This window comes from Aquarana catesbeiana, linkage group LG11 (assembly GCF_042186555.1).
Source record: "Aquarana catesbeiana isolate 2022-GZ linkage group LG11, ASM4218655v1, whole genome shotgun sequence".
NCBI lineage: Eukaryota > Metazoa > Chordata > Amphibia > Anura > Ranidae > Aquarana > Aquarana catesbeiana.
This window is the reverse complement of record NC_133334.1, coordinates 233,369,475-233,383,883: the sequence shown is the minus strand read 5'-3', so window position 1 is coordinate 233,383,883 and position 14,409 is coordinate 233,369,475. Positions and strand designations below refer to the sequence as shown.

Here is a 14,409-nt window from a genome sequence, read left to right as displayed (position 1 = left end):
CCGTCCCCAGCCTGAGCTGTCCTAATGCAAAGCTGCAACAGTCACTTATGGGTTGGCAATGCAAATTTATTGCTGGTGTGTGAGAGATAACATTGAGAAACCCTCAGGGGAGGCGCCAAGAGACACCATACAGGGGTTTAGTTACAGTCGGGGGCCATTTGCACTGTGTTTGCATTGTGGTAATGTTCAACAACTCATGTTATATGGTACCCCAATGCACTAAGACAGGGGTCTGATAACTATTTAGTACGAGGACCCCATTATATAGTTTACAAATAATTGTGGGCCAACAAACAAAATACCATCAGAGTCCTCCCTACATCAGGGTCTCAATCAGAGTCCCCCTTACATCAGGGTCTCAATCAGAGTCCCCCTTACATCAGGGTCTCAATCAGAGTCCCCCTTACATCAGGGTCTCAATCAGAGTCCCCTCTTACAACAAGGTCCCTATCATAGTCTCTCTTTACATCAGGATCCCCATGATAGTCTCCCGCTTACAACAGGGTCTCCATTAAAGTCCCCCCTTACATCAGAGTCTCAATCAAAGTCCCCCCCCCTTACATCAGAGTTCCATCAGAGTCCCCTCTTTCATCAGGGCCCCATCAGAGTCCCACCTTACATCAGAGTCCCCATTATATTAGGGTCCCCATTATACTCCTCCCCTTACATCAGTATCCCTATTATAGTCCCCCCCCTTACAACAGGGTCCCCATGATAGTCCTGACTTACATCAGGGTCCCTATCACAGTCCCCCCCCCTTACATCAGGGTCCCATCATTGGTGTCAGTAGGGGGAATAGTGCCCCATTGTTTATGTCAGTAATAGGGATGATGCCCCATCATTGGTGTCAGTGGGAGGAATAGTGCCCCATCATTGGTGTCAGTGGGAGGAATAGTGCCCCATCATTGGTGTCAGTGAGAGGAATAGTGACCCATTGTTGGTGTCAGTGGGAGGAATAGTGACCCAAGAGCCGGTGTTCTGCCAAAAAGGTCCGCCTGGCGGATAAGGACCCCCCTGTACTGCGCAGGCGCATCGTTTGCGCAGTACGAAGGACTACGGAGCTGGCAAAAATTGACGAACATAAAGAGTTGTGAGTGAGCTGTATACCGCCCATGCGGAATTAACATGACATTGTACCAGACGATGCCGCACGCTCCCGATGCTCATCCTAATCTGCAAGGGGCGGGTCTATTATTACTGTTATATCGTGTAAGGGGCGGGTGCCTACAGATATAACAGTAATAATAGACCCACCCCTTGCTTAGACAATATAACAGTAATAATAGACCCGCCCCTTGTAGAGTAGGAGGAGCATCGGGAGCGTGCGGCATCGTCTGGTACAATGTCATGTTAATTGCGCATGCGCGGTGTAGAGTTCACTCACAGCTGTTTATGTTCGGCAATTTTCGGCATCACCGTAGTAGTTTGTACTGCACAAGCGCAGCACATGCGCAGTACAGGGGGGGTCCTTATCCGCCGGGGGAACTTTCTCGGCAAGACACCGGATAAAGACAAGCAAAGGGCTGCAGTTTGGAGACGACTACTCTATGAAATGCAGGGAGATCATAGCTGGTGGGAGGGGCCAGTAGCCCTCAGCCCCATTCAAGCAGTGGGAGGAGTTATGCAAATATCAAAATGACTTGACAGGGGGGAGGGGGGGTGTCAGTCTGGGGAGTGGCTGGTCCTAGGCTGATTGCATTTGCATGTTATCACCCATATGTGATGCTGAGCCTCCATGATTGAAAGAAGTCTAATCAAATGAAGAAAAGGGGCAAGCCAAGGACAGTCAGGCTAGGGAGGAAAGCGCTAGATGATGTTGAATGTCCTCCAGCCAGAAAATGAGGCAGGCTCTATTTGACTTACTGCAGCTTCTAATGCACATTGTGAGAAGCTCACAGTGTGCAGTGAAATCAGAGTAAGCTATTTCAGTACCAGAGAGGAGCCGGTACAACTGTACAAGACTGGAGGGGAGGCCGGAGGTCAGATTTAAAAATAACAGCTATGTGGTGGAAGGACCTGTGTGGTTGGATACATATTAAATGTATAGATCAGGTAGGTCCTCATATTATAGTTTTTGTAAATGTAAAGTTGATTGTACAGAGATTGTATGGTGAGATTGGTGGCGTGTTATAGACAATGTAATAAATGGTATCCATGATAGAAGTGATGGACCCCCTAGTGATCTCTGTGCTGGTCTCCTGTCTGCAGGTCTTCAGATCGGTCACAGAGGTGAAGAGACGTCCTCTGGACACCTGAAGGTCCTGGATATAATCATCACCCCTCCCACCCCGACCGGCACCATGAACTCCAGGACCTCGACTCAGCAGGCGCGGCCCGCTTCCCCCGCCATGAACTGCTGCTGATCTGACAACTACAACCATTATGATGTGTGACAACCATGTGAAAGGCGACAGTTCAGATCTGATATCACAGACTGGTTGCTACAGGCAACAAGAAATCAAACTTTTGAAAAACTTTTCCTACATGACTGACAAGGAAGGAAGAACACTAAGAAGTCAGAACTGTGTTCAGAAGTCGTCACACTGGAAGGGAAGACGGATGTCATACAAACTCGGGGAGCTTCCCCTTTAAGTGACATTGCTGCACTGAATCTTAGATGTCACTTTATGGCAGAGTGGAAGGATGTCGGGGATCTGAAATGTGATGAGATTCCCAGATGAGATGACAAATGTCACTTCCCTATAATAAAAATCTCTGTACTGGGGGGGGGGGGGGGATGGGAAATGCAACAAAATAAAATATGAGACATCAAATGTTATCTATTTCTTTTGTTGTTTTTCTTTTCTCCTCCCTACCATCTTTCCCTCTATCTTGCTCCCTCCCCCCACTCTTTACTGTTCCCTTTCTTTCCTTCCCCTGTTTCAGTTACCTTCTCCCCCCCAACATCCCTTCCTCTCCCCCATCCTCGCTCTCCCTCCTTTCCTACCTTCTTTCTTTCCCTCTCCTTCCTTTCTCTCCCCCATCGCTATCTCTCTCTCTATCCCCCCTCCTTTCCTCCCTCCTCTCTTTCCTTCTCTCTTTCATTCTTCCCTTTCTCTCCCCCATCCTCTCTCTCTCTCCTTTCCTCCCTTCTTTTTCCCCATCCCCCCCTCTCTCTCTCTCTCTCCGTACCTCCCTCCTCTTTTTCTCTTTCCTTCCTTCTTCTCCTCCATCTCTCTCTCTCTACATCCTTCCTCTCTCTCTCGCCCATCTCCTCTCCCCTTCCCTCTACTTCCGTCTCTCTCTCCTTTCCCCCACTTCTCTCTCTATCCCCTTCTCTCTTTCCTCCCTTCTTTCCCCGCCCCCTCTATCTGTCTCTCTCTCTCTATCCCCTTTTCCTTTCCTCCCTTCTATTTTTCTCTTTCCTACCTTCCTCTCTCTCCATCCTTCTCCTCTCTCTATCCCTCCTCTCTTTCCTTGTCTTTTTCATTCCTCGCTCTCTCTCCCCCATCCTCGCTCTCTCTCTCCTTTCCTCCCTTCTCTTTCTCCTTCCTTCCCTCTCTCTTTCCTCCCCCTCTCTATCCCCCCTCCCTCTTTCCTTCTTTCTTTCCTTCCCCCCATCTCTCTCTCTCTCCGCCAGCCCTCTCTTTCTCCCCCTCTCCTACCTACCTCTTTTTCTCCACCCCCCCCTCTATCCCCCTCCCTCCTTTACTTCTCTCTTTATCTCCCCCCCTCTCTCTTTACCCAGCTCCCTCCTCTTCTCCCTCTCTCTTTTCCTCCCCTTCTCTCTTTCTCCTTTCTTCCCTCTCTCTTTCCTCCCTTCCTCCCCCCCCTCTCTCTATTCCTCTCTCTCTCCCCATCACCCTCCCTCCTTTCCTTCCTCTTCTCTTTCTTTCTTTTCTCCCTCCCCCCTCTCTCTCTACTCCCTTCCCTCCTTTCCTCCCTCCTCTCCTCCCTTCCCCCTCTCTCTCCTTCTCTTTCCTCCCTTCTTCTCCCCCAATCTCTCTCTCTCTTTCTTTACTCCCTTCTTTCTTCCACCCCCCATCCCTCTCTCTCCCCCCTTTCTCTCATCCTTTTTTCTCTCCCCCCTCCCCTTTCTTTCCTCCTCCACCTCTCTCTCTCTATTCCTCACTCTCCTTTCCTCCCTTCTCTCTTTCTCTTCCCTCCCTTCCTCCCCCCCATCCCTCTCTCTTTTCTTTATCTCAATAAAGGGACAATTTGCACAAGAAAAATTTATAATCAGAAAAAAAATCCATTTCCTTATCATTACAGCAGATTGTTGCTCCCCCACTGGGAGATCTGATGGTACCAAACAATTTCATTACAGATACTAAATTTTATACTGGAATTGTGCAATGTAAGAACAATTATTCTGGATCCTTCCCAGCACTGAGCGCACAGATGACCTCATTGATATTATCTATAGGTCACAGATCTTCTGGCTTCACAGGGTTAAATGTACTCCATCTAAATATGATTAGAGTTCGGTACCCAGAAACATCCATTTCTACACATGTACTGTATGAGAAGAGACCCCCTTCATTCCACATACATTACAAATGGTTCCAGGAAAATATATATGTTTGTGTGTAAATGATGTGTCCCCTTGGGGAGATTTGCCTTCACTTCCTGTCTCAGACACAACAGGAAGTGAGAGGAAATCTTTTTAAAGTTAGGAAATTTGACAGTTGTCACCAAAACATGTCCCCATTGTAGGATTTCCCCTCTGGTCCTGTTTCGGTGGCAACTGTTACATTTTGTATTTCCATCACTTTCTGAGCGGATGGTCACCAGGATAAACAGAACAGGTGAATCCCCTAAGTGGGGTCTCAGCAATACCCAACCTGCACACACTCCAGCCACAACTAGAAAAAAATGTTGGTCTTAGATGCTTTTTAACCACTTAAATCTGACCTCCGGTCTTCCCTCCAGTCTTGCACAGTTGTACCGGCTCCTCTCCTGGACTGAAATGGCTTACTCTGATTTCACCGCACACTGTGAGCTTCTCACAGTGTGCATTAGAAGCTGCAGCAAGTCAGGCCCCATTCACAGCTTGAAGCTCCAAAAAACGATGGAGAAGAAAAAAATCAAAAAAGTTCTGGATCTTTTTTTATAACTTTTTTTTTGTATTTTCTGCCCTTTTTTTTTCCTCATAGGAGTGATGGAAGCAAGTTTTTGTGCACATTTGCACGTTTTTGTGTGATTTTTTTTGCTCAAATGAAAAAAATGCATAAAAATTAAATAGTAATAACATATGAACAAATAAATGTCAAATAAGTTACACAAATAAGTAAAAATCATCATAAATAAAATAAATTAATAATATGTAATAATATATAAATAAATGTAATTACCGTATTTATTGGCGTATAACACGCGTCGGCGTATAACACGCACCCCAAGTTTAGGAGGGAAGTTTAAGGAAAAAAAAAACTTACATTTAAATGCCCATCAATGCAGCCTTGCCAAGTGTCCATCTGCAGCCTTGCCCAGTGTCTTTGCAGCCCAGTGTCTCTTTGCAGCCTCATTGCAGGAATTTGAAATTGGCGCCAATCTCCGCTGATTGGGAGCGGAACGAGCGCCGCCGACATAAACAAAGCCGAGTGAACTCGGCTAGTCTTGGCTCCTCTCGCAGTCCCGCCCCTATGATGGACATAACACAGGTCCAATGGTGGGACTGGGCATGACTGGTGGTTGCTCAGCTCACAGTCACGCCCAGTCCCGCCATTGGACCTGTGTTATGTCCATCATAGGGGCGGGACTCTGCGGGACTGCGAGAGGAGCCGAGACTAGCTGAGTACACTCGGCTTTGTGTATGTCGGCTCACAATCAGCGGAGATCGGCGAGGATTGGCGTATAATACGCACCCACGCATGTTATACGCCGATAAATACGGTAACCCCTAACCGTAAAAATATTATATTAATTATTATTATTATTCTTATTAATAAGAATAATAATATTATTATTCTTATTAATAAGAATAATAATAATAATAGAATAATAAACACCCATACTCGAACAAAAAAAATTAATAATAACAATAATAATAATAATAATAATAATTATTATTATTATTTATTTATTTATTTTGTGTTAGGGCGTTTCGTTTTTTATTATTTTTTATTTTTTTTAGGGTTAGGGGTTAAAGGGGTTGTAAAGGTTCGTGTTATTTCACCTTAATGCATCCTATGCATTAAGGTGAAAAAACACCTGGCAATGACGGGCCCCCCAGCCCCCCTGTTTTACATACCTAAGCCCGTTTACCTGCTTGGCTCTTCCCCGGCGTCCTCTTCTCCACGGAGTTTCGAGTCTCGGCATTGATTGGATAGATTGATAGCAGCGCAGCCATTGGCTCCTGGTGCTGTCAATCAAATCCAATGACGCGGCCGCCGGGGGGGGGGGGGAGGGGCGGGACCGAGACATACACTCTGTGTCTATAGACGCAGAGTGTATGAGACGGGAGCGCGCCCGCAAGGTAACCCCCTCGGGAGAGAGCTTCCCAAGGGGGTTAGCTATTGCGGGGAGGAGCCGAGAGAGCCGCCGTGGGACCCCAGAACAGGAGGATCGGGGACACTCTGTGCAAAACGAGCTGCGCAGTGGAGGTAAGTATGACATGTTTGTTTTAAAAAAATAAAAATCAACCTTTACAACCCCTTTAAGGTTAGGGGTAATTATTTCTTTATTATTACTTGGAATTCATAAATTGAATTTATTTATGATTATTTTTACTTATTTGTGTATTTATTTTACATTTATGTATTAGTTTATTATTATTATTCTTAGTATTAGTAGTAGTAGTAGTAGTAGTAGTAGTAGTAGTAATAACACCCTAATCCTAACAAAAAAATAAATAAATAAAACTAACCCTAACCTAACTCTAACTCTAACCCCTTAGCCTAACGTAGAAAAAAAACAATAATAATAAAAAAAGAAGAAATAAAACCTAAAAGGAAAAGCTCAAAACGCTGAAATACCTAGCAACAAATGATGCAACAGATAACAGTTTTCTCTATTGGCTAATAAAAAAAAACGCTGTATAAAAATGCGCAAGTCACGCATAAAAACGCTTGGAGATCTACTGTTGCTGGGATGGATCTGTTGTTGTGGAGGGTCTAGCTTTGCAAAGTAGAGTCTATTGTTACTGGTGGGGTCTTATATTGCTGGGTTGTCAAATGTTGCTGCTGGGGGATCTATTATTGCTGGTTGGGGTCAATTGTTGCTGGGGTCAATTGTTGCTGGGGTCTACTGTTGCTGACTACTGGGAGATCTATTGTTGCTGGATCTGTTGTCGCGGGCGGGGGGGGGTCTAGCGTTGCAAAGTAGAGTCCATTGTTGCTGCTGGGGGATCTATTGTTGCTGTGAAGGTTGTCAATCTACTGTTGAATTTGGGGTCTATTGTTGCTGGGGTGGATCTATTGTTGCAGGGTAGAGTCTATTTTTGCTGGTGGTGTCTTATATATGCTGGGGTGTCAATTGTTGCTGCCAGGGGATCTATTGTTGCAGATGGGGGTGGGGGGGGGGCAATTGTTGCTGGGGATCTACTGTTGAGGTTGGGTCTATTATAGCTGGCTGCTGGGAGATCTATTGTTGCTGGGGTGGATCTTTTGTTGCTGGGAGGGCATTCATTTTTACAGTGGGTCTATTTTTCCGGGGGGGTCGTTTGTTGCTGACTGCAGGGGATCTATTTTACTGCTTTTATTGTAATCATTATCAAATTTCTTAGCACCACAGAAATATACTTGGCCCCGTATTCACTAAAAGGGGCGGTACTGGAAGGTGGGTGGAACCATGAGACGTTGCTCAGAGGTGGGTAGAAGGTAGAACCAAAGGACGGTGCTCAGAGGTGGGTAGGGGGTGGAACCAAGGGACGGTGCTCAGAGGTGGGTAGGGGTTGGAACCAAGGGACGGTGCTCAGAGGTGGGTAGGGGGTGGAACCAAGGGACGGTGCTCAGAGGTGGGTAGGGGGTGGAACCAAGGGACGGTGCTCAGAGGTGGGTAGGGTGTGGTACCAAGGGACGGTGCTCAGAGGTGGGTAGGGGGTGGAACCAAGGGACGTTGCTCAGAGGTGGGTAGGGGTTGGAACCAAGGGACGGTGCTCAGAGGTGGGTAGGGGGTGGAACCAAGGGACGGTGCTCAGAGGTGGGTAGGGTGTGGTACCAAGGGACGGTGCTCAGAGGTGGGTAGGGGGTGGAGACAAGGAGTGACTCAGAAGGACGGAGTACCTGCATTTATTCTCTGAGAAAAAAAGCCCTGATTTGATGTACAGTTTCTGTTGGTACTTATAAGCATTACATATATTGAACATTACGTGCGGCCCTTTGGCAATGTCAGGGGCCACATTTGAGGTCCCCTTTAGCTCATAGGTTGACAATCACGGATGTACAGTCTGATCACTGGGGGAGGGGAGACTGAGGAAATGCTTCCTCCTGCCTGCAGCAAACTGATGACATCATCTCAGACTAGACAAAATCACTGACCAGAGCTCAAGCACACTTTTTAAAGATAAAAGGTGGAACAATGATCCTGTTTCTGTATATTGTGACATGTCAGGAATTTACTCATACAGACTTGTGAAGTTACTGACAGATCCACTTTAAACTAGACCCGAGTGTTCCTTTAACCGCTTAAGGACCGCCCCCACGTACATATACTGCGGCAGGGTGGCACTTTAGCACAAAATCACCTACCTGTACATGACTTTTTTTCTTCCCCTGTTAGCACACCAACTCTGGGCGGCTCAGGTGGACGGACACCATATCAAACCCCCCCATTTATCACAGCCGCTCACCTCGGGTTTGGGCAGCAGAGGACACCCCCATTGCACTTTGTATTGGCACACTAATAGCGCCCCCTACCTTCTATTTAAATATAACCCTGCTATACCTAGTTCAATAACACCATCACAATCAGAGAAGTCCAGGATTCAAATGGATTGAAGGGACTGACTCTGCAGCACCCAAGTATAAACTCCTCTCTTTGCCTTCATGTAATACCCCTCAGCAGCACTCGCATATCTCCCAACTGTCCCTGATTTCGAGGGACTGTCCCTGATTTGGAATAAAGTCCCTCTGTCCCTCTGTCCTCCTCATTTGTCCCTCATTTTGCTCTGATCTATGCAGTTATATATAACAGGTACCTTTTTTTCTTTCAACACGTGTTTCCCAGTGCTAAACCTTTTATCCAATTTCAAGATTGCTGCATTTGTACATTTCAGAAGCCAAAATAAAGAAATAGTAGAGGGGGAAAAAAAAGCACTTGTGGGTTTAACTAATATTTTTTTTGTATAATTCTCCTTTAAGGGGGCGTGGCAGGGGGTGTGTCCTATGCCTAAATACTTTTGCTAACAGTTGTCCCTCGTTCCCATCGCAAGAGGTATGAGCACTTGTTGTATAAAGTGACATTTACTTTAAAGCCCGACTCTGGGAAATTTGAAAGTGATCCCTTGCTGCGGGGTTGCGTCCACACCGCGAGGGTTTATTGCTCGTTTAGTCTAAAGGGATGGATTTTTACTTACCTGATCCTCCCATCCAGTGGATGGCCCTCCCCCCATGCTCCAGCAGTGGCCTGTCCTTCATGTCTGCTCTGACAGCTAAGGCTGTCACTGGGGCTGCTGGTAAGGCAGTACAGTTACATACTATCTGGCTTTACCCCCCCCCACAGGCGCCGCCCCCCCATCCATGCTAATTTAAAAGCAGGGTGCCAGATGCGTGGATTTCAATGTTTTTTTGTTTTTTTTAGCACGTAATTAGAGCCTGAGGCTCTAATTGGCTTAAAAAAAGGGTGGGCTTGGGGAGCAGAGGATGGCGGTCACATGACCATAAGCCCCGCCTTGTCTCGCCTCCCAGCAGTTCAGACCCTTTAAAGGACCGACGGGAGTTGGCGCCAAGGGGTTAAACAACAAGAGTGCATTACAGTTACATACTATCTGGCTTTCCCCCCCCACGGGCGCCGCCCCCCCCCCTCCATTCATGCTAATTTAAATGCAGGGTGCCAGAAGCGTGGATTTCAATGGGTTTTTTTGTTTTGTTTTTTGAAGCACATAATTAGAGCCTGAGGCTCTAATTGGCTTCAGAAAAGGGTGGGCTTGGGGAGCAGAGGACGGCGGTCACATGACCATAAGCCCCGCCTCGCCTCCCGGCAGTTCAAACCCTTTAAAGGACCGGCGGGAGTTGGCGCCAAGGGGTTAAACAACAAAAGTGCATAAAAAAACTGATCAGTGTTAAAGGGCCCTAAGTGTATGGAAACCCAAGATCAATTATTGAGTATTTCCGGCATCATATCTCATTGTATAGAGTTTATAAAAAAACAAACTGAAGGCCCTGCCAGTAGCAGCAGCACTTCCTGTTGCAGGATGACAACCCAAAGCCACAATTTACATCAGCGTTGTCACCCTTCCATGTAAGCTACTTCATTTGGCTGTTGGGTTGTATACATGATAGACAGCCCAATGGCCAAATGACAGAGTGCACACAGCAGGCTGACAACACTGTTGCTAATTGCAAAGCACTGACTTAGCATTGTAAGTCCCCATCAGGAAGTGATGTTACTGGCAGGATCTCCAGGTAAGAAACTCTGCAAAAGATTCACACAAAAGGATTTGCTTAAAGTGGCCTAATCCCATCAATTTAACGGATTCCCAACAGTTACATTCAAAGCGTTTCAATAATGGTAACTGACACAGTTGCTTGTGCTCTCACCCGAACTGTCAAGCCATCCAATGACTGGTGCCATAACTGATCACATGTGCAGCATCATGGCAGCTACAGATCAAACAGAAGCTAAGATGGCAGCTCCCCTGTCCGTAAAGGAGAGAAGGGTTTAGTTCCACTTTAAGTAAACTATACAGAGATTTGATGCCAGACATAATAAATATAGATTTGGGGATTACATACACATTCAAGGAACTAGGATCACCATCAGGCCGCCACTGCTAACCTCTCCTCCTGGAAAAGCCAGCTGCCTGGCTGTCATGCTGATCCTCTGGCTCTGAGGCTTTCTTTTGCACTGACCCAGACCAAGTACACAGATTAGGAGGAGATCTGCTTTCATTGGCTCCTTGCTTGTTCTGGGTCATAGCCAGGTAATCAGCATTTTCAGAAGCCACCACCATGCTTCACTGTAGGGATGGTATTGGCCAGGTGATGAGTGTTGCCTGTTTTTCTCCAGACATGAAGCTTGCCATTTAGGCCAAAGAGTTCAATCTTTGTTTCATCAGACCAGAGAATTTTGTTTCTCATTGTCTGAGAGTCCTTCAGGTGCCTTTTGGCAAACTCCAGTCATGTGCTTTTTACTGAGGAGTGGCTTCCGTCTGGCCTGATTGGTGGAAATGGTTGTTCTTCTGGAAGGTGTGCACTGCCAAAAAATGTGTTAGTTTTGTTTTGTTTGTTTTCGTTTCATTCGTTTTTCGGGTCATTCGTTATGATCGCAATTAGTATATTCGTACATTTGTAAATTCGCACATTCGTAAATTTGTATATTCATAAATTAGAAAGTTTGTATGTTCGTAAATTTGTACATTCGTAAATTAGAAAATTTGGAAATTTGGAAAGTCGAAAACCTGAAAAATTAGAAAATCTGAAATAGTAACTATTAAAGTGGATGTAAACCCAATTTTTTTTTTTTTTATCATACTGTAGAGTATAAGATTTCCTATCATTTGAGCCCAGTCTTGCCACACAGAGTTAATCCAGCTCTGAGCAATCCTCTTTTATTGTTCAGTGAGAAAAATCTTGACAAACTGAGAAAAACTTTGTCAAATCCTCCCCCTTGCTGTGAGTGACAGGTGATTTACATATCTCGTACACTAGCCTAAGAGACATGCATTATTTTTTAATTCCCTCCCCCACTGCTTTCATCAGCAGCTCTGCAAGGATTGGATGTTCCACACCTCAGCATGATTTGGCATTTGGTTACTTTCCTGTCTTTTCACTGGATGTTAGAGATCATAGCAGAAGTTCAGTGTAAGAAATACACAGGAGAAAATGCATATTGACAAGGGGAGTGTAGAGGTGGGCGGGGAGTCTACTGACATCACGACTCCACCCACCGAGCTCCAGACAACAGACCCACCCACAGAATCTGCAATTTTTCGGGTCTCATAACAGACAGAGGGGAGACATTTGACAGGTAAAGATACATGCAGGAGGTGTGTATATCCTTATAGATAACCCCTATGGCAGTAGTTTAGAAAGGATGACATTGGGTTTACATCCACTTTAAATTATAGGTATTGTAATTTCCTTTCAAATTTGTCTGTTAGTGAACGTAACGAATACAAATTTATCCGAAGTTACGAATTATTCGAAATAATGTTACCGCATCTAAACAAATGGAACGGAACTAATTCATTACGTTCCATTCGCTTGGATACGGCATTTGCTATTTCGGATAAATTTGTATTTGTTATGCTCACTAACAGCCAAATTTGAAAGGAAATCACAATACCTATAATTTAATAGTTAAGTTATTATTAGTTAATTATTATTTCAGATTAACGCATTTCCGAATTTACAAATTTCCGATTTTACAAATTTACTAACTTACGAATGTACGAAAGTACGAATTTACGAATGTGCAAATGTACGAATTGACAAATTTTTGCATATTCGAATTTACGAATATGTGGAAAAATTCGTCAAACGGGTTTTCCTTAATTCTGATATTTCCGAATTAACGGATTTGTCGAAATTCGTTAAAAGACGAATTCGGAACGAAACGAATTGCACATATCTATTCTCCTCTCTCCACAAAGAAACGCTGGAGCTCTGTCAGAGTGACTATCGGGTTCTTGGTCACCTCCCTGACTAAGGCCCTTCTCCCCCGATCGCTCAGCTTTGCCGGGCAGCCCGCTCTAGGAAGAGTCCTGGTGGTTCCAAACTTCTTCCATTTACAGATGATGGAGGCCACTGTGCTCACTGGGACCTTCAATGCTGCGGAAATTTTTCTGTACCCTTCTCAGATCTGTGCCTCCATACAGTCCTGTCTCGGAGGTCTACAGACAATTCCTTGGACTTCATGGCTTGGTTTGTGCTCTGACATGCACTGTTAACTGTGTGACCTTATATAGACAGGTGTGTGCCTTTCCAAATCATGTCCAATCAACTGAATTTATCACAGGTGGACTCCAATTAATTTGTATAAACATCTCAAGGATGCTCAGTGGGAACAGGATGCATCTGAGCTCAATTGTAAGTGTCAAGGCAAAGGCTGTGAATACTTATGTACATGGGATTTTTTTTTTGTTTGTTTTTAATACATTTGCAAAGGTTTCAAACAAACTTCTTTCTTGTTGTCATTATGGGGTATTGTTTGTAGAATTTTGAGGAAAATAATGAATTGAATCCATTTTGGAATAAAGCTGTAACATAACAAAATGTGGAAAAAGTGAAGCGCTGTGAATACTTTCCGGATGCACTGTATTTTACAAAGTTTCTTACCTGGAGGCCCTGCCAGTAGCAGCAGCACTTCCTGTTGCAGGATGACAACCCTAAGACACAATTTACATCAGTGTTGTCACCCTGCCATGGAAGCTGCTTCAGTTGGCTGTTGGGTTGTATACATGATAGACAGCCCAATGGCCAAATGGCAGAGTGCACACAGCAGGCTGACAACACTGCTACTAATTGTAAAGCAGTGACTTTGCATTGTAAGCCCCCATCAGGAAGTGATGTTACTGGCAGGATCTCCAGGTAAGAAACTCTACAAATATTCACACGAAAGGATTTGCCTAAAGTGGCCTAAACCCATCAATTTAACAGATTCCCAACAGTAACATTTAAAGCGTGTCAATAATGGTAACTGACACAGTTGCTTGTGCTCTCAACTGAACTGTTAAGCCATCCAATGGTTGGTGCCATAACTGATCACATGTGCAGCATCATGGCAGCTGCAGATCAAAGAGAGGCTAAGATGGCAGCTCCCCTGGCTGTAGAGGAGAAAAGGGTTTAGTTCCACTTTAAGAAAACTGCTCTTACTGGCAGGATCTCCAAGTAAGAAAATCGACAAAAAGATTCACACAAAAGGATTTGCGCAATCCGTTGCCACCCGGCCTATGGCAGAATGACGCCGGGGGCTGGCTATTTTTTGCTCCGGATGGACTCCGGATGGACATCATATGACGCGGGGCCGTGCTGCGGTGCGATCTGTCACTAACTGACACAGCTGATGACTGTACCGGTCCGCTGTCAGTACCATGTGACCGATGTAACCAATCACAGCAGGTCACATGACAGTTGATGGATGGCTTCCTTTCAAGCCATACATTGTGTACAATTGTGTTGTTAGTTGTGATTGGTCACAGTGATCACATGGTACAGACTGGACCAATCGCAGCTAATCACAACAAAATAAACAATGAATCCATTTCATTCAGTAAAATGGTTGCTTATAGTAACAAAATTAATTGCTATATGCAAACATGTGTAAAAAAATTAAAAAAATAATAATAATGATCACTTCCCCAGAGTA

At 45.1% G+C, this 14,409-nt stretch overlaps 1 long non-coding RNA gene across 1 annotated transcript in view; it reads right to left on the bottom strand.

Annotated features, from left to right (window-relative positions):
- Positions 1-14,409, bottom strand: part of LOC141112570 (uncharacterized) — a 70,710-nt gene that overhangs the window by 21,028 nt on the left and 35,273 nt on the right. The gene's annotated exons all lie outside the window — the stretch shown is intronic.